The sequence below is a fragment of the Mauremys mutica genome, chromosome 11 (assembly GCF_020497125.1).
Source record: "Mauremys mutica isolate MM-2020 ecotype Southern chromosome 11, ASM2049712v1, whole genome shotgun sequence".
NCBI classification, from domain to species: domain Eukaryota; kingdom Metazoa; phylum Chordata; order Testudines; family Geoemydidae; genus Mauremys; species Mauremys mutica.
The window spans coordinates 11,733,231-11,755,940 of NC_059082.1; the positions used below are offsets into that span (position 1 = coordinate 11,733,231).

At 44.4% G+C, this 22,710-nt stretch overlaps 1 long non-coding RNA gene across 2 annotated transcripts; it reads right to left on the reverse strand.

Annotated features, from left to right (window-relative positions):
* Positions 1 to 5,160: 5,160 nt before the first annotated feature.
* LOC123343576 lies at positions 5,161 to 21,108 on the reverse strand. Of its 2 annotated transcripts, none has more exons than XR_006572281.1 (4): positions 21,033 to 21,108; positions 18,087 to 18,162; positions 14,827 to 14,879; positions 5,161 to 5,320 (listed from the first exon to the last, which is right to left on the reverse strand). It is a non-coding gene; the product is annotated as an uncharacterized LOC123343576 (long non-coding RNA). The 2 variants fall into 2 exon arrangements; XR_006572282.1 differs by lacking the exon at positions 21,033 to 21,108 and adding an exon at positions 20,876 to 20,992.
* Between the last annotated feature and the right edge of the window lie 1,602 nt (positions 21,109 to 22,710).

The following is a 22,710-nucleotide window of genomic DNA, read 5'->3' on the forward strand; positions in this document are numbered from 1 at the left end:
TATGAGAGGAGGGAGAGTAAATTAGTGGCCAATCAAACCTGTCCAACCAGAAATGGAGCCATGACTTACTGTCAGGAATTACAGTGCTAGACTATCACTTTCACTCAGAGCAGAAAGAGAAGGTAATTTATGGGGTCGTCAGTCTCTCACACCACCAGCTTGTGTGGGTAATAAGTTCAGAGGTGTTATTAGAATGCGTCCATGAGTATGTGTGTGTGTTCTGGGGGTAGGTTATTCGCTTTTACCATCTCAGTTGAATGTATAGCATCTTGGAGGCTAAAACACAGGAGCTTATTCAGACTCCCAAATCCAGGAATTACAGCAGCTTCCCACACAGAGCTTCCCTGGCTTGATTTCCAATGAGTCTCCTCAAGGCTCACACACAAAACATTTTTTCCATAGGGTACATAAATTGTTGCAGCAAACTACAGAGCCCCAGCTTGTATGGGCAGTAGGAAGAGCTCCCCCAGAGGTGGACCTGAACATTACACCTCTATAGGTAATATGCCTGTCGGTCTGTCCTTGGAATTTATAGAGCCCCAATCAATGTAGGTGCCTTCCTCTCATTTATGGCAGCATGCTCTTCATAGGCATCCTGAGTTGCTGTATTAGGATGCACCTCCTAACTTCTCTCCAGGGACCGTCTCTCATAGCTGGGGGAACAAAGCCTCTCATTTGCAATTAAGCCCCGAACGTGGATGGCATCCTCTCGTTATTTCATTAATCCAAGAGAAGATTATTGCATGGTCCTTCTTTGGCCACTCAAGGATGTTGTGTGCATCACCAAGAGCCTGGAATTAACATCCTAAAACCCTACCTAAAGCACTGTTAGCTCTCACTGAGTGCAGTGATCCTGGCTGGATGGAGTAGCATTAACTAAAGCTTTTCAGATAATAATACTAATCCCTAGTTTTTGCATGGTGCTTTTCACCCACAGCTCTCAACGTATTTTGCAAAGGAGGTTAGTGGAACCATCCTCAGTTTACAGAAGGGGGAAAATGATGCACTGGCATGGAAATGACTTGCCCAAGATCACCCAGTAAATCAGTTGAACGCGGGTCAGGGCCAGCTCCACGCACCAGCGCAGGAAGCAGGTGCTTGGGGCTGCTGGAAGCGGTGCAGGCCGAGGGATGTACTGGCTGCCGGTTCCAGCAGCTCCCATTGGCCTAGAGCAGCGAACCGCGGCCAGTGGGAGCCACGATCAGCCAAACCTGCGGACGCGGCAGGTAAACAAACCAGCCCGGCCCACCAGGGGCTTTCCCTACACAAGCGGCGTCCCAAGTTTGGGAAACACTGCTCTAGAGCAATGTTTCTCAATCGGAGGGTTGCAACCCTGAGGGGGGTTATGAAAGGTCATCCGAGGGGTCACAAGTGATTGAAGTAATTGTTACAACCTAAAGCAAAGAAAATCTTTCTTAATCCGCCACTCCCTTACCCTCCACTGTCAAGCATTCTCTATCCACCTCTTGAAACACAGATACAAATAAATTCTTATCATTGTTATCACTGATCCATATTTTACAGTAAATGTAAAGGGACCATGGCAATTTTTGACTTAGAATAAAAGGTCGCCAACCTGAAAAGGTTGAGAAACACTGATCTAGATGGTCCGTACATGGCTGCAAGTGATGGTGCTGATAATGTCCTCCCTTCCACCCAGCAAGAGGACAGATTAGTTGGTGATGTCACCAGGTGAAGCTACACCAAATCAGAGTACTTTTGCTGTGTTAGATTTTGCCTACCCACAAGAACTCCTGAGGCAATATTCAGCCACCATCTTCAAACAGCTGTCAGCAGTACCTCCCTCCTCCTGCAGGGTCTGTCCAAAGCACTGGCCACAGCTCAGGCTTCTGCCTTTTAAAATCCAACCCCCTCACTGGCCACAGAGTACCAGAGCACAAATCACTCCCCAAAGTGAAACACGCTTTGCATAATGCACAGCATATGGCACCTCATGATCAGCCTTATGATCTCATCAGGCTTGATGATTATTTTCACAATCCGGTATTAATAAGCATAAACTAGGAATTTTATACATTGTCATGTTGGGCAGTCACATGCCTTCAGCCCAGATGGTGCTGTATGGGAATTACCAAGCCCAGCAGATTGTCAGGCAGAGCGCTGTTTGGGATGGGAGCCACAAAAGGACGGCAGGACCTGGCGATGTAAACTGCAAGTGCAGCAAGGTAACACTGCTGCTCCTGGGGTGGGAGCATGAAGGACGAGATTTTGTCCTGAAATATGTGAGCATAACCTTCTGGTGGGTAAGCTGGGTCCCATCTTGGCTGACACACAGGGGATGGAACCAGATACCTCCAGAGGTAACAGCATGAGCTGCTACCGCTTGAGTTAAAGCTCTCATGCTAGGGCTGTAACAAACTCGTATCCTCTGAAGATTAGACACAGGGGGAACCACTCACCAATGGGACACATATGCATAACCAGTCATAGTGTCTGGGACAGATGTAACACTGGTTTCTCCTTCAGATTCAGAGAGTACTGAGGTTGGGTCACTAGCTGGATCATAAGTCCAGGCTTCAGCCTTCAAGAGCTTTTAACTTGGACAAGCACTGGTGTACCTAGGGGTATTCCAGCCTCACCTTAAATACCATTCCCATTATACCTTTTCCAGCATCCACTGCCTCATGAAAGACCCACAACAAGTGTTCTTTGACCATAGGGACCCCTCGCTGACTCCATGACCTGCTTTCATTACAGAGGTCAAGCCCGTTACAATCATGCACTCAAGTGTTTTGACCTATAGATATGGAGAGTAAAATCTCTTTGAAGTCAACAATATCCAGAGGGAGAATTTTTTTAAAAAATCCCTCAGACACACGTGACAAGGCACAAGGTAAATGAGGCCGCAATTTATGGGGATTTGACGCACATGGGTGGTGCCTGCACGCACACACACTCAGGAGCCAAGGCTGAATCCACTCATATGGGAAAAGAAACTATTCCATGCATTTAACATGCAACACAATGTATTCCCATAAACTAGACTGCGTACAGTGTAGCACAGAATGCTTGGCAAAGAGCTGGGCTGAGGGGCAAAGGACTCATGCAGCGAGGAAGGAGAAGATGATGTACAGACACAGAGCACTGTAAGAACCTAAAAGGTGGGGGAAATGGAAATAAGTGTCCCTGCAAGCTAGTTACCGGGGGGAGACGGGGGAGAGACAGATGGTAAGGAACAGAAATGGAGGGGGGAGTGGAGATGGGTGTTATAGGGAGGGAGCTGGGGGGCAGCACTGGGTGTGGGGAAGATGAGCGGGGATTAACAGGCCTAATGAACAAGAAGGTTTCAAGGAGAGACCTAAAGAGGGGAAGTGACTCTGGTTCCACAGGATGGTGGGGAAAGACAGTTCCAGCCAGATGGGACATCACAAGAATCACAGCCAGCTGTGGATAGTCGTGGGCTGGAAGCCAAGCCTGGAGGAGCAGGGTGAGTGAGTGAGTAGGAGGGCACACGGTTAGAGAGGTTGGACAGTGGGATGATAACTTTATAGGCCTCATAAAATGGATTGGGTTATTGCTATTTCCAATATTCAGCAGGACACAGCTGCGTTCAGGGTATTTCCTGCTAAGCCAAATATTTAAATACAACGCAAACCAGCAAATTCCATGCTCTTGGAAACAGTCTATGCAACTCATTGGCCAAGGCAGAAAGCATATATGTGGAAACTACGTTACAGCTCCCATGTGGGTGGTTAACTGTCCAGTCCCCGCCTCTGCTGGCTGCCTTGGAGCTTTGTTTTCAACGCTGGGAAGGCCTCTCTTCTTTAATCTCACTGACCTTTATGTTGCACTGTGCATATTGCTAATTTATTTGATCTTACAAGGGATGCTCTGGTGGTTTGTTGAAAAATCAGTGTGCTTGTAAACTGCTTCTTGTCAGGACTCCGCACATATTCCCCACACAACAAGACAAGTTGAGAGGGATTTTTTTTTGTCTTGTTTTGTTTTTTAATTAAATCACCTCCAAGAAATAGAACTTAGGATCTGACACTGCAAGATGTTCAGCTGAGCACGAGCACCCTCAACTCCCATTAACCTCCAGGGGCGCTGAGGGCACTCAGTGATTTGCATAAACGGGCTCTAAAATTTCTAAGCTGAGGCTTTGGGGGCCCCTTTCCTGATGGTCTAGCTGGTGTGCCAGCACCCTCTGCACTGAAACTTGGACACTGTGAGCTAGATCCCCCCAACCCATCCCCTTTGTGTCGCTCCTGCAGCACAAAGGAGATGTAGCGGTAACCTGGCAGGACACTGAGGCAGAGGTGGGCAAACTACGGCCCACGGGCCAGCTGTCCTGTCCAGCCCTTGAGCTCATGGCCCGGGAAGCTAGCCCCCAGCCCCTCCCCCACAGCAACACCGCCACGTGGGCAGCATGGCTGGCTCCGGCCAGACGGTGGGGCTGCGAGCTGCTGCTGCTCTGAGCTGCATGGTAAGGGGGGGGGGGTCAGATAAGGGGCAGGAGGTCCCAGGGGGCAGTCAGGGGACAGGGACCAGGGGGCGGTTGGATAGGGGGTGAGGGTCCCGGAGAGGCAGTTAGGACAAGGGGTCCTGGGAGGGGGCGGTCAGGGAATAAGGAGCAGGGGGCATTGGATGGGTCGGAGGTTCTGAGGGGGGCACTCAGGGGGCGGATAGAGGACAAGGAGCAGGGGGCGTTGGATGGGTCAGGAGTTCTGAGGGGGACAGTCAGGGGGCGGGAAGTGGGAGGGGGCGGATGGGGGCAGGCTGTTTGGGGAGGCACAGCCTTCCCTTCCCGGCCCTCCATACAGTTTTGCAAACCCCATGGGGCCCTCTGACCAAAAAATTTGCCCACCCCTGCACTAAGGATTCCCCCTGAGTAGAGAAAACCCAGGTCATACAAAGTCAGCATAGCCAGGTCTAGGCTCCTCACCCCTGTCCCTCCGGCACAGTGGGCATGCCACGGGTGTCTTGGGGCAGCAGGAGGCATGGCGAGAGTTTACTGCATTGCGGAAATATAGATGAGCAGATAGGCCATTAGAGAGGTTGAGGGGAAGCAGGGTGCAGGGAGAGATGAGAATAAACATCTAGGGCAAGGCCTGAGGTAAGGAGGGAAGGTGAAATGAAATGGGGATGGAAGAAAGGGGGTCAACCAAAGCTTTGTCCATTACTGACTTTATTCTGACATCTGGCAGAGAAGGAAGGGGACGAGTTTAAAGAGTCTAAAAAGCTTCCCTCTTGAGGGGGTCTCCACTGATTTCTCTAGTTTGGCGAGCTTGGAGCATTTTCCTTTCCCTGGTTGTTGTGAGCTGGTTCTACAGGAAGGCGATTTCCTAGGCTCACCCAGCTGGAAAACACAGTAAAGAAGGAGCTTCAATTTAAGAAAAGAATCAAAGTTCTTAATGTACCATTGTTAGCCGGGTAATTGCTTCCTTTCCTCCCTTTCTTTCCTTGACTCCTTTTAAAGCCACAGGCAATTCCTTCTAGGTTCTGAGGCAGCTTCCTTGAGGCTTTTGTTTAAGTCCTTAAAATGCAGACTTTCCAAAGAAATAATTGCTGCTTTTATACTGCACAGTCCTAGCAAATATCTTTTGACTTCATTTCAACACTTAGCAGGTTTTATTTGTGCCTTAAAGGGATTTTCACTCTCTTTTTTATTATTATTTTTATTAATGGTTATAGAAAGTACGTGTGCAATTGCTTTTAAAGGTGAATTTAGGTGCATTATTAAGATTCAAGATTGTGCAAAAATGTAAATTAGATCCACGTATAGTGTTTTGCTCTGAGTGATAAGGCAGTTTGAGTAAAATGAAATGAGATTTTTTTTTATTTTTTTTTTTGGCCAGAGATATTAGTTTATCCTTACAATGTGGCTGCCTACCGTGGCTGGGATTAAAATATATGCTCTTCACGGAGTAAATATCACATCAGTTACCTTGACAAAAGCTACAACCATGCCATTTCATGCTGTGATTGGGTCAGGTCTTGCAAGGCTGAGCGTGGCTAGGAGGCCTCTGTAGAAAAATCAAGATTTTGAAGCAATTGCTCCTCTAAATCAACACTGAAACACCACCCTAATCTTTCACCCAAGATACTAAACTGAGAACCTGACCATTACTAGTCATTAAATATCCCATGGCAGGAGTAGCGATGTTATAACTAGGTTGGAAGGATTAGATTTTCATCAGTACATATCTGTAAATGCCGATTTCACTCTATACCAGGGATCGGCAACCTTTGGCACGTGACCCACCAGAGTAAGCCGCATGGCGGGCTGGGCCAGTTGTTTACCTGCTGCTTCCACAGGTTCGGCCGATCGCGGCTCCGACTGGCCGCAGTTCACCGTCCCAGGCCAATGGGGGCTGCAGGAAAGGTGGCCAGCACATCCCTCGGCCCGCACTGCTTCTTGCAGCCCCCATTGGCCTGGAGCAGCAAACTGCGGCCAGTGGGAGCTGCGATTGGCCGAACCTGCGGACGCGGCAGGTAAACAAATCAGCCTGGCCCCCCAGGGGGCTTACCCTGGCAGGCCATGTGCCAAAGGTTGCCGATTCCTGCTCTATATACACAAAGCAATGAAAAAAATGTTTCCAGTGATGATAACCAAAATTTACAGATAGGAAAAGTAAGAAAAATGCTGCTTGAGAACTTATTAGAGTTTGAGTTAAGGATATTTACTTTGGCATGAGATGCTGACAATTTGTGTTTTAATGCTTATAAATCTTTAACATTTTGAATCTCAGCATCTACAGTCATTAAATAATTATTGTCTGACCCATTGGCTCACAAACGCACCCAATGATTTCCTACGACTATGAAAATTTAAATTGATAGCTGGGAAAAAATGCTGTAAAAGAAACATGGATATTATCCATCAAAATTATTTTAAATAAATTGAACTCTGCCAAGCCTAGTTATACTCTAATGTCCTGGTCAATTCTAACGTGGGCGCGTCTATTTTGTCTCCCTAATTTCCCCCTGTGATTTCCATTGCACAAGGCATTCTTCACTTCTTCCTTAAACTGAGGTGTAGTGTTGGTCTGTACCATAGGAACAGCTCCTGTGTATGCTGATGGACTCCAAACCTACAGGACTCCCTGAGGAGAAAGGAGCCACCATGGAGGGCTCAGTGAAAATGTTTGTCTTCTGGGTAATTTGAAAAATAGGGTTGGGTGCATTAAAATGAGGCAAGAAGATAATGCAGAAGTATGGTGACAATTATATCAGACAAGTACATGTTTCCATCTGGAATATTGTGCCCAGTTCAGATGGTCACCTCACCTTAGGAAAGGGAGTTGGCGTTGAAAAAGGACATAAAATGGCCACAAGGATGTTTAAAGGTATGAATGGATTTTCAGCCTCCGGGATTTTAGGGCCAATGCCAGCAGCTACTGCTACAGATCATAGCAGAGTGCACATGCTGCCAGAAAGTTTGCCTGGGTAGTGGTCCTAGTGATGCAAGGCACTTCCATTTACCACTCCACCAGTGGGCCTTCAGCCAGCCAGCAAAGCCCCAATATTGGCCAATAGGGGGTATGGCCAGGGCACTGCAGGATGCTCTAATTCAGTGCATGCCTTGGGCAGCCTGTGCTGGTAGGGGTTCCTGCATACCTCCTTTTTGAAGGATCGATGTACTTCTAAATGTTTGAGGTAGCATCTGATACTACAGGATGAGATCTTTAGGAATCCATGTAATAAAAAGATGAGAACACATTGAACTAGCTGCAAACTGGAGGAAGAGATCAGTTTGAGACCTGACCCTTGACAACCATCAGCTAACTAATACACTTAGACTGGCCACCTGTCCTGATATTTCCCAGGATAGTCTTGATTTCTAGCTACTACATCCTGTTCTGATCCACAACACTTCTGGAGGTCACAAAGGCTTTGAGCAACAAGAGGTCATCATGAGAGTTAATAACAGAGGGGATATTCTAACTTAGACATGGGGATCATGAAAAACCAGGAGGAACTCCAATAAAGATATGGAAACCAGTCAGGACCAAAGCTTCAGCCAATATTCAAGTCTGGAGCTGACCAAATAATGCATTACAAATCAGCTATTCCGCTACTTTTTGCCTCTTTATCTGCTTTTGGATTGGTCTTATTGTATTATTTCTGTTCTCTGATTGGCTGAATGACATTCTTATAAGACTGTTTCAAAAGCCCAGTTGACTCCATTTGGATTTAAACTCCAGTTTAAAGTTAAGCACGATGTGCATATGTGCTTTCCTGAATTTGGGCCAAAGTCCTGACCCAATGTAGACCTTCAGCAGCACCACAGAAGTTTGGGGGTTGGATTTTTTTCATGTTTTTTGGGGACATTGGGTAGAGAGTATGGAAGAAGGTGACCGTACTTTATCAGATGAGTATCCAGTTAACTCATCCTTGTTACTTATTTGGCCAATTTATGCTTGTGAGCATCGTTAGCTTTTTTTTTCCTACCCCAGATACTGAGAGCAAATGTATTGGCAGGACAAAAGGTTCTCAGAGAACAATACATTTATTGTCCCAACTTTTTTTAGTAAGGTTGAGCCAATATTTTTTTTTAAGGAGGGAATTGTTTTCCTGCCATAACACCTTCTCAGATTAACATTATTGCTAAACAAAGACACACCAGAAGACACTTTTAATTAAATTGATATATGGGAGGAGAAAATGGAGCTCTGCCAATTTACACCACTAGAGAATTGACCTTAGATGACTGTATGTGTAAAACAGAGATCTGGGTTGAAGATTATTTTATACGTCCCTTGGCCCGCGCCGCTTCCAGCAGCTCCCATTGGCCTGGAGCAGCGAACCGCAGCCGGGATGGGTGTGGGGGGGTAATAGGCACCTATATATGGCAAAGTTCTGAATATTGGGACTGTCCCTATAAAATCAGGACACCTGGTCACCCTAGAAAAGATGGAGTTATGCACCATGATCAGAATTCCAGCAGAGAGGCCAAAGATTGAATAGGAACAGAACTGGACTCTTCTCCTTGCTAGAAGAAGAATCTTTATTGGTTGAGGCATTCTGGGAAGGGAGAGGGGAGTATATTGCACTGTGGCTTCCTGTGCTGTTTCCATTCACTCAACAGAGGGTTTCGTTCTCCAGAGATGTCACTAAGTCCCAAGATCTCCCCATCAACCTCTGCATGTCACTAGTCAAGAGGCCCATCCATCAATGCGGGAGAGGGAAGCTGAAAGGGGTGGTTGTTCTTTGTGACTACGGGGACTTTTTTCTGGTACCTTGTCCAGTCATACATCCAGGCAGAGTTGCTCTGGATCATGTCCACTGTTGTCTTGGAAGCCTTCTCGCAGCAGCGGGTATTGTCTGTGATTCTCTGCCCTGAGGATGGCCTGTGGCTGGCCTGTGTCAGCTGACTCGGGCCGCTGGGCTATAAAACTGCAGTGTAGATGTCCAGGCTCAGATCGGAGCCCGGGCTCTGAGACCCCATGAACGGGGATGGTCCCAGTGCCCAGACTCCTGCACGAGCCTGGACATCTACACTGCAACTTTATAACCCCACAGCCCAGGTCCTGTGATCCTGAGTCAGCTGTCATGGGCCAGCCATTGGGTGTGTGATTGCAGTGTAGACAAGCTCGCAGGGTCCCCTTCTGGTTCCTTGCTTTTGACCCAATGACCTGCCTCCTCTGTCCTTGTTTGTTCGTTTTTTGTCCCACACACTTTGTTAAGTTCTGAGTCTTGTTGCCCCTCCCTCAACTAAGGAGGTGGAGCTTTTATTGTTTTGGTCTGCTTTGCCCACCATCCCAGCGGTTATAGAGGGTGGCGCTTCAAAAATGGATTGTATCAGTTTTGTTTTGGGTTACTGTGCTTCTGCTCCACCTTCAGCTCAGTTGTCATTCCGATGTTGCATAGAGTTTTCTCCCTGGAGGCCCCTAAAGGCGAGTGACATGATCGCAGTAGGTGTATGTGTGAGCCACGGAGGAAGCTTTGCAGTATATCCATTCTTGAGATTGTAGGAATGTTTGTACAGTAGCAAAGAGGAAATCTATCACCTTCTCAATCTGCCCTTTCGATCAGCATGAACAGCGACGAGGTGTGAATGTGATGCTGTACCATACATGCACCAGCATTCTAATATCACCTCCATTGTGATGCTTGGGAACATCGATTAAAAGTGTTCTGTTTCTTTTTCCGAATGCTTCATTTGGTTTCCTACTGCTGGATGTTCGACTGTAGCCACCTATCGGCTGGAGGGGCCTCTTGAGTACTATAGGGGACCAGTGTTAAAATTCAACCACCTAATTCAGTGGAGGTTTGAGACAAATTCCCTGCATGTGGTGGAGTTTTCACTTCCAACATCCTTCTCTCTGCACTACTAAATAATCTCTCCCAGAGGTGACCCATTATATAGACATTTTAAATTGTTTGGGACAGGGACTATCTTTTTATTATGTGTGTGTAAAGCACCTAGCGCAATAAGGGCCTGATGCCTGATTAGGGCCTTTGGGTGCTAGTGAATACAAATAAATAACAACATGGAACCCATATGAATAATTTTCAGTGAGCCAAAGTATGTACACACACACACACACACACACAGAGAGAGAAAGAGAGAGAGAGTTCAAATTACACAGGTCAATCACTGTGATGTGCTATAAGTAAAGTCAGGAAATTTGTCAGGAAAAAAAGTGTAAACATTTTTAGAAAAATATGCTTAGTATGAGGTTGTTTGCCAAAGGAGTTATTCTCCCTTGCTGGTTATGAAAAATGTTTTGTATAAATGGGAAAACACTGTAATATATTCCCAAATCCATTGCCCCCTCTCTACAGTCACACACTTCCTCCAGTATCTGGAATTTGCAACAGCCAAAGGGAACATTTTGATTAGAGCTCCTCTTTAAAATAGAAGCAGCATATCATTGCCTGCTTGCATTCCACGTTGGGCTATAATAGCAAGTCTCACGAGCTACGCTGGGTCAACCCTGCTTCTTTGGAAGCCTCAACTAAGAGTCTTCCAAGAAAAACTCAGCTGCTAGTATTGGTAGTTCAATAGATGGCACTCTTCCCCCTGCATCATTTCTGAGCTAGTGCCCCAGCTTAATGCTAGGGAGCATTGTACTGTTGGAAATGTTTTCTTTTTGAATGAGACTTAAAACCAAGCCCCAGTGAGATCCCATGGCAGTTTTTGCAGGAGTGGTGTTATTAGCTATAGGGGATACTAAATGTAGTATGTAAAAGCAGCAAAGAATCCTGTGGCACCTTATAGACTAACAGACGTTTTGCAGCATGAGCTTTCGTGGGTGAATACCCACTTCTTCGGATGCAAGTCCGAAATGTAGTATGTTCTGTCACCATAAATTCCCCCTTGCAGTTTCAGTGGGATATGACATTTTACTTCACTTCCTCTACTCTATTGTTACCTTATGCCAGTGTTTCCCAAACTTGGGACACCGCTTGTGTAGGGAAAGCCCCTGGCGGGCAGGGCCGGTTTGTTTATCTGCCCCATCTGCAAGTCCGGCCGATCACAGCTCCCACTGGCCGAAGTTCGCTGCTCCAGGCCAATGGGAGCTACTGGAAGCGGCAGCCAGTACGTCCCTCGGCCCGCGCTGCTTCCAGCAGCTCCCATTGGCCTGGAGCAGTGAATCGTGGCCAGTGGGAGCCGCAATCAGCCAGACCTGCGGACGCGGCAGGTAAACAAACTGGCCCGGCCCGCCAGGGGCTTTCCCTACACAAGCGGCATCCCAAGTTTGGGAAACACTGCTGTATGCCATTGAACATAACCATTATCCATCCCAGAGATGGCTGCATTTCTGCAATAGGAAAATTATTCCTGAAGATAATGTATGTAAAGCATTTGGGGGATCATGTTGATTGAAGAGCACTCTATACATGTTAGATAGTGTTTTTCTGATTATCCTTTTCCTGGAGTATTTCCCTTTTATATTATTTTAGGACAATTTTTCAATAAATTTTATCAGACACATAACTGCTTCCCCTTTGAGATCTTCTAGATTAATAACAACTTTTTCTTATTTTGGAAAGAAGATGAGTAAGTAATTTAAGGCAATTTTTTAATACCTGGTTATTTATTCTGACTGGAATATTATTTTATTATTTATATTATTAAAAGAGTTGTGCCAAGGACAGAAGTTCCATTTTACACAGGATTTCAAGATTTCAACATTTGCCTTCAATCTGGTTAAGAATGAAAACCCAAAATTTCAAAATTCTCCACATAAGAAAATTCCAGGAAAAATTAATTGCAGATCAATCAAAACATTTCATTTCAATTTTGTCTTTTTTAATTTAAAATTTATAAATTATTATAAATAATTATAATTATAATACATAATATAAAACAAAAATTTTAAAAAATTCAAATTAAAAAATTGTATTCTAAGAATGTTGTTGGGATTTTTTTTTACCTCTGCAATGAAAATTTGGCAAAATTGGTAGTTTCACAAAGCATTTCAGCTTTGACAAAACTGCATTCTCCAACAGAAAATCGTTCTGTCTGTGTTTTCCCAACCAGCTCTAATTACTAGTAATAACATTTATATAGCCCCTTTCATCCCAAAAGATCCCACAGCCTTTTACAGATTGGAAATAAAGGGATAACTTCATCCACCATTTGAAACTCAGCTCCCCCCTCCCTCCCTTCGCCTTGGAACTCTGCCGCCAGCTAAGCCCTGTCAACACTAAGACGGAATTGGAAGTGAAAGGCAGCATCATGCTAAACATCCATATGGGTCTTGGTGAGGCAGAGTGTAAGTATCCAAAGCAGAGTTTGCACAGGATACTGGGGCTAATTCTACAAACTCTCACAGAATGTGACAGAAGATATTTAAGACGCATGAGTGGCTGGGTCCTTGATTGCAAGTTCTATCCGAAGGTTAGAAGAGATTTTTGAGATTGCAAATTCTCATTAGGAGTGAATAAAGCTCTTGGAATACATTAAACAGCTACATCCAGACATGAATCCCTAACACACAGCACGTGCTTCTTCTTGCCTTAAAGAGCCCGCACTTGCAACTCTTCCCTCCACGGACTGTACATTAAGTTGTTAAGCTGTAACAGAAAAAGCTGCATTGAAGAAATGCAACAGGGTCTGGCAAGTGATAGTGTTCAGATGAGATGCTGTAAGTTCATTCAATAAGACATCCTGTTCTTGATCTCCTGACCGAGTCTAAGTATGGCAGCACAAGTGGACAACAGAGCTAAGGAAGGGTGAACCCCTCCAAACCAAGCTACTACTTGGATTGGGTGAATCAATTTAGTTGAGATAAGTTCCTCAAGTCTTTTTCCCAGTAGTCAACACCAAACGTTTGAAAATGTTTTAGATTAGTGGTTTTCACCTTTTTACATCCTATAGCCCAGCATTTCCCAAACTTGGGATGCCATTTGTGTAGGGAAAGTCCCTAGTGGGCCGGGCCAGTTTGTTTACCTGCCGTGTCAGCAGGTCCGGCCGATCGTGGCTCCCATTGGCCGTGGTTCGCTGCTCCAGGCCAATGGGAGCTGCTGGAAGCAGCGCAGTAAGTCCCTTGGCCCGCACCGCTTCCAGCAGCTCCCATTGGCCTGGAGCAGCAAACCGCAGCCAGAGGGAGCCATGATCAGCCAGATCTGCGGACACGGCAGGTAAACAAACCGGCCCGGCCCACCAGGGGCTTTCCCTACACAAGCGGTGTCCCAAGTTTGGGAAACACTGATGTAGGAAATATGTCCAGTTGGTGGTCGTGGCTTGGCAGTTTTTTAAACCTATGCTTTGGTATCAATTACAGTTATTTTTCCTATTTTAGATGTAAAGGATATTAGAATGTATTCCTAAAAGACCCTTTTCAGAGTGGTAGCCATGTTAGTAGTCTGTATCAGCAAACTGGACACAATTAAATTAGTCTTGAATAAAGACTGGGAGTGGATAGGTCATTACACAAAGTAAGAACTATTTCCCCATGCTAATTTTATCCCTACTGTTACTCACACCTTCTTGTCAACGGTTTGAAATGAGCCACCCTGAGTATCATTACAAAAGTTTTTTTTCTCCTGCTGATAATAGCCCACCTTAATTGACTAGTCTCGTTAGAGTTGGTATGGCAACACCCATTTTTTTCATGTTCTCTGTGTATATATATCTACCTACTGTATTTTCTACTGCATGCATCCGATGGCATGGGTTTTAGCCCACAAAAGCTTATGCCCAAATAAATTTGTTAGTCTCTAAGGTGCCACAAGTACTCCTAATTATTTTTTGCTAAAGGACTGTGTGGCCCATCTAAAAAAAAAAAACTAAGAAACCTTGTTACAGGGCATCCCCATCTGCCCCCAGTTTCAGATTCATAGATTCCAAGGCCAGAAGGAACCGTTGTCATCATCCTCTCTGACCTCCTGTATAACACAGGCCATAGAACGTCCTCAAAATAATTCCCAGAGCAGATCTTTTAGAAAAACACCCAATCTTGATTTAAAAATTGTTTGTGATGGAGAATCCACCATGACCCGTGGCAAATTGTTCCAATGGTTAATTACTCTCCTACAATTTGACAGGATAGTCCTGACCTGGATAATGCTGTCCAGATTTAAGCATGAGAAACATGCAGAAGATGGACTAAAGTGAGATTTGGGAATTATTAACTGGCAAGAAATCCCCAAAAGATTTTAAAGCTTGTTTGCAGCTGCAGAATAGGAAAACTGGTCATATTGTCAGAGGGATACAACAGGAACTGTAAATTCTAGGAAATTCAGTACAAAAGTATATAAAAAAATTAGAAGGAATATAGAGAGGAGTAACCAAAACCAGTATGATGACTAATTTTAAAGGCAAGTTTACAAATTTCAGTATACATAACTAGGATAGAAAATCAAGACTCAGGTCAGGTCCAAAAGCACTGAAGTCAATGTAAGTCCTACCATTGACTGCCATGGGCTCTGGATCAGGTCTTCTGGAGGTGCTTGATAACCATCTGTTTGAAGAGAAAGGAAAGGAATCATTTAAGTTCAAGAAGGTGTTAATTAACTCCCAAAAGGGGATGAAGCGTCACCAAGAAAATGTAGACTGACTATCAGGAAACATTTCCTAATGGTGAAATCTATTAGGCTGTGAAAGGTTTCCCCAGGAGACATATACGGAAGCCCTGTTGTTTCAGTCATTTAATCATCTGTGAATACCCGATAGAGAACACTCTTATATTATCCATGAGATGAATAAGATAACCTTAAAATCATCTTTTTCTAGTTAAAAGAACAGGAGTACTTGTGGCACCTTAGAGACTAACAAATTTATTTCAGCATGTCTCTAAGGTGCCACAAGTACTCCTGTTCTTTTTGCGGATACAGACTAACACGGCTGCTACTCTGAAACCTGTCACTTTTTCTAGTTGCAATTTTATAATAAAATTCATTTAGGGATATAGCCAGTATTTGTCTGAAAAGAAAAACCAATGTTCTGGTGTACTATGGAGCTGGCAGTTGACTCAGTTGGTGCCCAACTTGAGACATCCTCAGGGGGTCTTGATTTTCAGAAAGTGGCAAGGACCCTCCTATCAAGTACCCATAAACTGAAGTACTCAAGAGAACTAGTCACTTCTGAAAATCTTGGCCAGCAACGGCCTGGAAGAAAGGCCTGTTATATGATAACACTATCAAGGTAGGTCAATGCTGTTGCTTACTTTGATCATGTTGCTTTAAGGGAAACTACTCTCAAGGTCTAATTAAAAAGCACGAGTTTTTCCCCCTCTAGCTGTATAGATTAATCTATTTCATTTGCAAAATCCTTTTTTCTCTCCTTCAAATATTCAGAAGAGATTACATTATTGCAATCATGAATTGGCATCAATCCCAGAGCCAAAAGACAAAGAGAGCAAAGTCTTTTGTTAAGCATACACAACAGGCAGTTAACGTAAGCAGTTGATATGTTAGACAAAGTGCAAGTGCATTAATCAGTTAATTAGGAAAGGTGACACTAACACCTCGTGGCAAAAAGCACAAAAGTAATAGACTTTTATCTGTATGTTACAAACAATGTGAGAGAGAGAAAACGTGATTTGGAGGGAATATAATAAAAAAACAAATCTTTTCACAGAAGGAATGTAAGATGGGGTCTCATAGAAGCGCTAGGGTGGAAAGCAGAAGCTTTGAACAGCACAAAGCAGCTTAGGACAGGAAGTGGATCAGAATGCGGTGTCTAGTTGAAAGTGTACTATTATATTGTTGTTATTTGTATTGTTGTAGCACCTCGGGGTCCTAATCATCCACCAGGACCCCACTGTGTTGTACAAACATAGATCAAAAAGGCGGTCTCTGCCCCCAAGGAACTTACAATCTAAATGTCAGTTTCACAGTCAACATGATCATCTACATTTTCAGAAACTGAGTAAAAGATCTAAGCAGAGAGCAGAGCTTGGAGTGACCTGGCTGTGAGAAAATAATGGGGCAAAAGGAAGTAGCGCCACATATTAAGCTTTATTATTTGACTGCAGTAATTCAAATGTCTCTCTAGAAGAAACTAATTCTTTGGAGGAGCTGATTTAAGGGGGCCAGATTCTCATGTCAATTACTCCAGAGGAACTTCTTTAAAATAAATGGCATCACTTTGTTTGCTCTGGTTAACTAGCAGCAGAACCTCTGTCCCTATAAAATGTTTCTTCCCAGAGTCTGCTAGTGAACAGAGCTCACGCACTGCTGGTGACGCCAGGGGAGGACAAGAGAGTTAGACTCAAGCTCAGAATTGGACTTCTGTCTGCATGGGGCCTCAGTGAGTCACCATCCTTGGAAACATGGTGCCTTGAACTTAACGCCAATCCCCTTGAAACTATCCCTGATTTTTTATGGGACAGACCCAGTCTTCACAAGTCTCTAGCAGAAGCTTGCAGGACTATTAAAGAGTCATAGGGCTGGTCCTCAACTAGTGTAAATTGTTGTAGCTCCATTGAAATCAACAGAGGATCTGCTGAGGATCTCCCCCCAGGACTTGAGTTTGGGTACCCCGACATTTCACTATGACAGTGTCAGACTCCGATGTCAGTGACTGCACTGAAGGGCTTTCCCAAAGGAGACCGAAATTCAAAGCACAAGAGAATGGATTTTTGGGTTTGTTTTGTTTTTTTGGTCCAAGGAATTTTTTTTAAATAAAATTATATATTTAGTGAAAACCCAAATAATTTATGAATGTTTTCAAATGCATGTATTATTCAAGCTAGAACTTAAATGTCAGTCATTCTAGTATAGGCATACAGAATAGCTTATTCCACGTACAGGATCATGTGCACATTCTGCAGTAAACAGCTGCCTCTGACTTTTAGCCTCTCCGCCATACAGCTATTCTAAATACTAGGTGAAGGCTGGGGTATGACTATGCTCATGAGTGTATATATCTGAGCCCTAAACTGAGCCACAAATTTAAAAGTAGGGGCAGAGCCAGCTTAAATCCCATTTTATAGCTTTCCAAACCACATCTGAACCACAGTGTGTGCGTGCGGCATTTAAGAACAAATTATCTGAGCACAGTATAAATGGTTGCAATAGCTAACTCGGAACGCGAGCAACCAAACCTACCAGAGTTCCTGCCTGCATATTTGTGGCTGACGTTGTGTAGACTTTGAGGCATGTATATTTGTTAACTTGAATTCCATGTAGATTGTGGGCAACGAGGGTGTATCGTTTAAACCAAAATATATATGTGTGTGTGTGTGTGTGTGTGTGTGTGTGTGTGTGTGTGTGTGTGTGTGTGTGTGTGTGTGTGTGTAAGTAATGCTAGTCAAACAAATTAACAGGAATTTCCAGGACAAACAGTCTTTAATAGGGTTTCCATGATCCTGACACCAAAAGTTTCTTTTGTTTTTTTTTCTCCAATTTTACTTTCCTTAGTTTAACTTTCAAGCCCATCCCTTTTAAAAGCTTCAATTGATTTTATACTTAATTAAATCAGTGTCATCCAAAAGGATTGTGCAGAGCTGTTCCTGACTCTCTGATGCAAACTCAAATCCTATATAACTCTTTCTCAACAAATCAGGCCCATGCTTATCCTTATGAAAGAGTGGTATTTGAGTTCAGCGTTCGGGTTTAAGAAAAAAAATGTTTGCCCAAAAAAATGCCCCAGATTTGTCATTTTACTTATTACTAATTTAGTGGATAATGCCAAAAATATATTCCAGTGAATGTCATCATCCTACCTGCAGCCACACCCTTGTTGTAGGTTTCAGACTACGCCTGTCAGTTTAATTCTAAGAAGCAGTGTGAAACTCAAACCTGGAGGAGTGCAAAGATCAGGGTCAGAATAGTTAGCAGTTAGCTTCACCTAAGCATCTGCAAACACTAATCACTTTAGAAAGTGAGTTAATTCTCCTAAGGCCCCCCCCCCCGTCTGTGGCGTATGACTGTTATTGGGATTTACAATAAGCCAGCACAGGAAATCTAGGGCCCATTGTGCTAGATACTCTACAAAAACTCATAGGAACACCATAGCCCTTGCCCTGAAGAGCTCTGAGTTCAGGAAAGTGCGCTTAAGCATTAATGGCCACCTAGTCCTTCAGGGGTGCCACTATGCTGCACACACTGGGGCCACTCAAAATGTCATGGTGGCATCAGTGACAGAACTCAGCACAGTCCCTTTCCACGTGGGCTAAAGGGGAATTTCTGTTAGTTGTACTGGTCCCATGACACACAGTTGAGCAGCTTTGATTACATCCACTGGTGCCATATATGCATTAGCTAATTCATCATACTATTGCTGTACCCACTTTACAGAGGGATAAATTAAGGAACAGAGAAGTTGAGAGATTTGCACAAGGTTACAGAGCCAGTGGCAGTAGTGGGGGGTAGAAGCCAGAAGTCTGTCTCTCTCTTTTATCTAATCCTTCCACAACAATTCCTGCCATTTAATTTGGTCAGATTTCATACCTGTATTCCTAATATAGTATCCATAGTGGCAATCGTTTTACATACAGCTTTCATACTAAATAAGTTTTTACTGGAATTGGTTGGAAAAAAACATGACCATTTTGTCAAACTTTTTTTTTCAGCCAGAAATCAAATTTTCAACAAAAAAATTAATCAAACTCCAAATTTGGAAAAATGTTACCAGCTCTCGTTATTATAAGCGATCGAATACACATGCTTGTGTATTTCACCATCATATAGCAAGGAGCAATTATGTGGCAGTAAAACTTGTGGAGCTGTGTTTTACCACCATCACCATTCCTGCATCTCATCGATTCCACATAAACCCCAAACCCCCATTATTCCAGCGGAGGTTTGGAGTGTACAAGTAATCCAGAATTAAGCCCAGCAGAAGCCTTCCAACATTATGGCTACAGTGCACAGAATCTTGGAAGTCACAATGTGGTACGTGTTATCATGAAACAATGTATATGGATATACATCGGGGTCGGCAACCTTTCAGAAGTGGTGTGCCGAGTCTTCATTTATTCACTCTGATTTAAGGTTTCACGTGCCAGTAATACATTTTAACGTTTTTAGAAGGTCTCTTTCTATAAGTCTATAATATAGAACTAAACTATTGTATGTAAAGTAAATAAGGTTTTTAAAATGTTTAAGAAGCTTCATTTAAAATTAAATTAAAATGCAGAGCCTCCCGGACTGGTGGCCAGGACCCAGGCAGTGTGACTGCCACTGAAAATCAGCTCGTGTGCCGCCTTTGGCACGTGTGCCATAGGTTGCCTACCCCTGATATAGATGAAACAGAGCTCTAATATCTTCTGATTAGGTGACAAGGCTGAAGAACTATACTCTAATATAAACACTTCTAGAAAAGCACTGACATTTCTCTGAGGTCAAGCGCTGACTTATTGCAACATGACTTGTTCTACACATACTGTTTTTAAAAGACCTTTCCTGAGTTCCTTCTTGCTAGTATTTCCTGTCCTGATCACACAGGTAATTATTTCTGTTTCCTGCGTGGTGCAAATTTAGAGCCAGATTTTCAAAAAGAGCTTAAGGACTTATTTTCAAGTGCTCAGCACTCACAAGTGGAGACAGATTTTCAAAAGATCTGCATTCCCATTTAGGCACCTAAATAATTGTGGGAGGTAAGGTTTTTTGAAAATCTGGGCCTTTGGATATGACACCTTTCATTTAATCATCTGAAGTGATTCTTGCAGAAGGCAAATGGGCACTGTTTCTTTTTTTCCCCGATGGTCCATAATATTATTAACTTCCTGTCCTAAACTGCTATATGGTTTTGCTGTAGTCAGGGCTGCCCAGAGGGGGGAGCAAGTGGGGCAATTTGCCCCAGGCCCTGGGGCACAAGAGGTTTTCGGGGGCCCTGGAACGGGTTCCTTCACTTGCTCCGGGTCTTCGGTGGCAATTCAGCGGCGGGGGGTCCTTCCGCTCCGGGACCCACCGCCAAAGTTCCCCGAAGACCCATGGCGGGGGGTCCTTCCACCCCGGGACCCGCCGCCGAAGTGCCGGGTCTTCGACGGCAATTCGGCAGCGGGAAGACCCCAGGCCCCCTGAATCCTCTGGGCGGCCCTGGCTGTGGTCGGTTTAAAAGCCACTACATGCCACCCAAAGGTGGCTACATTTCAGTGATGGATGAAATTAAGCATATGGCTATAAATGATATTGATGTAGACACTTTGGGGTCTTTCCAGATGGAAGGTATTAGGTGTAAGTGGTATTAAACAGTTATGTGCAGTGATTTTAAGGCACTGCCTTAAGTTGTTATATTCAATGGAAACTCAGCTTGTGGGAAGTATATTCCAAGCTTGCTGACCTAGGTAAGTCTCCACTTTGGACAAACCAATGTGGTTCATAACCACCAAAAGCTAAGTGAGACACTTGTAGATCCTGACACTGAGGGGTGCTGGAGCTATACATGTTTCAACCCTCGATCACGGGGCACAAAATAACACATTAATTTATTTTCTTTTCCTTCCTATTTTTTATTTAAAAAAAAACCTTTTCTAGGAATTCTCCCTTTGCGAGGAACCTTTGACCTAACCTCCATTTCTTCTAACCCTGCCTGACATCTTCCTCATCATATGTCGACAGTGTGTGTCCTCAGTGAAAAGCAAATGAACATTGGCACTAATGAGACCCAAAGAAAAGTGACTTAAAGAAAGAAAGAAAGAAAGAAAGAAAGAAAGAGAAACCCCAACCATGCTGGCTGTTCCCAGCGATCTGTTGCTCCAGCAACTGAAAGTTAAACAATGATGTATAGAAGACAGAGCCACTTTAAACTCTGAGTCCAGTTGCCACAGCAACTGGAATTTTAAAAGTAAGTCAGTGAACAGAGGTTTATTTCCTGGATAGAAAAAAAAACATGTTTTTTCTTCTGGATATTTCACTGGGGTGTTCGCCACTAATTTAGGCATTTTGCAGATATTATATATTCTATTGTAGAGAGGGGAAACTAGAGAATGTGTGTGACGGTGTTGTCATCTCTCAGTACAGACAAACAGCCAAACTGTTTTGCTCCTCACTTTACTGAAGGAAATGCCAGAGCAGAAAACACACTGCTTCCGTATGCCACATGGACACCAAATGTTTGCACACCCAACTCCTTTGCAGGATCATCTTCTCCCTTTCATCCTCATGCCTTTCCCTCCTTCAGCTGTCCCTGCCCGGTTAGCCCCTCTGTTCTGCAAACTGCTGGCTGTGATGGTCATTTCACAGGCTTTGAATGGGACTGGTGCTGGAATCAGGGGTTCGGTCACCCATGAGTAAAGGGTGTTTATAGCCTCACTCCCACCCAACACCCTTGTTCCAAATCTCATCGATAGCTCTTTTGTACTGGAGCTATAGTTTGTGGCTGAGCTCCCATCTTCAGGGTGCTTGAAATCTGGGTCTGCATTTTGTGGCGAGGGGTATTTAACCTTAAATTAACAACTTTCCCTAAATCCTCAACTCTAATTAAATGGAACAAACTGCTGCCAATAATAGCGGCTGTAAGGCAAAAGCTATGTGACTCCAAACAGCATGAGATGCCCGCATTTGGAAATGAGAGACAAAGGAAAGTCTAGTGCTCTGATTGGCTTGACCCATGGCACTCTGATCTCATGGTGAAACATGTCGAGGGGGAGATTTAAAGGGACATGTCCTTTTTTACAAAGCATTTGCCCATTTGGGAATGAAGAGGGGTAAATCACAACATACTTGGAGCAGCCATCGTAGCTGAGATGATGCAGAATGAGCCTGGGAGGCGATGCAGTGCTTTCTCCAACACTGCCTTCTATGCATGGAGCACCCTTCCTGAATTAATCCACAGAACTACAGACCACCTAATGAGCCACTTCTTCCATGGTGCCTTCAAGGAACTAGGTGATTAAGTCTTTTATGTATTCATTCTTATCTATTTATCTAACAAAGCCAATTGCTTACTCCATCATACCATGCACCACCACCACCACCCCCAGTTTGCTTGGTAACCCCTAGTGATGCCATGTCTTGGAATTCGTTTGTAAGCCCCTGGGGGCAGGGATCTGTATTGGAAGGTGCCTAGCAAACTTTTGGCCACCATTACAATGGTAACAATGCACTAAAGGAATAGAGAGCTGTACAGAGAGAGGCGCTGCTATGCCCTAGAGCAGTGTTTCCCAAACTTGGGACGGCGCTTGTGTAGGGAAAGCCCCTGGTGGGCCGGGCCGGTTTGTTTACCTGCTGCATCCACAGGTTCAGCCAATCATGGCTCCCACTGGCTGCGGTTCGCCGCTCCAGGCCAATGGGAGCTGCGGGAAGCGGTGCGGGCCGAGGGACGTACTGGCCACTGCTTCCAGCAGCTCCCATTGGCCTGGAACAGTGAACCGCGGCCAGTGGGAGACGCGATCGGCCAGACCT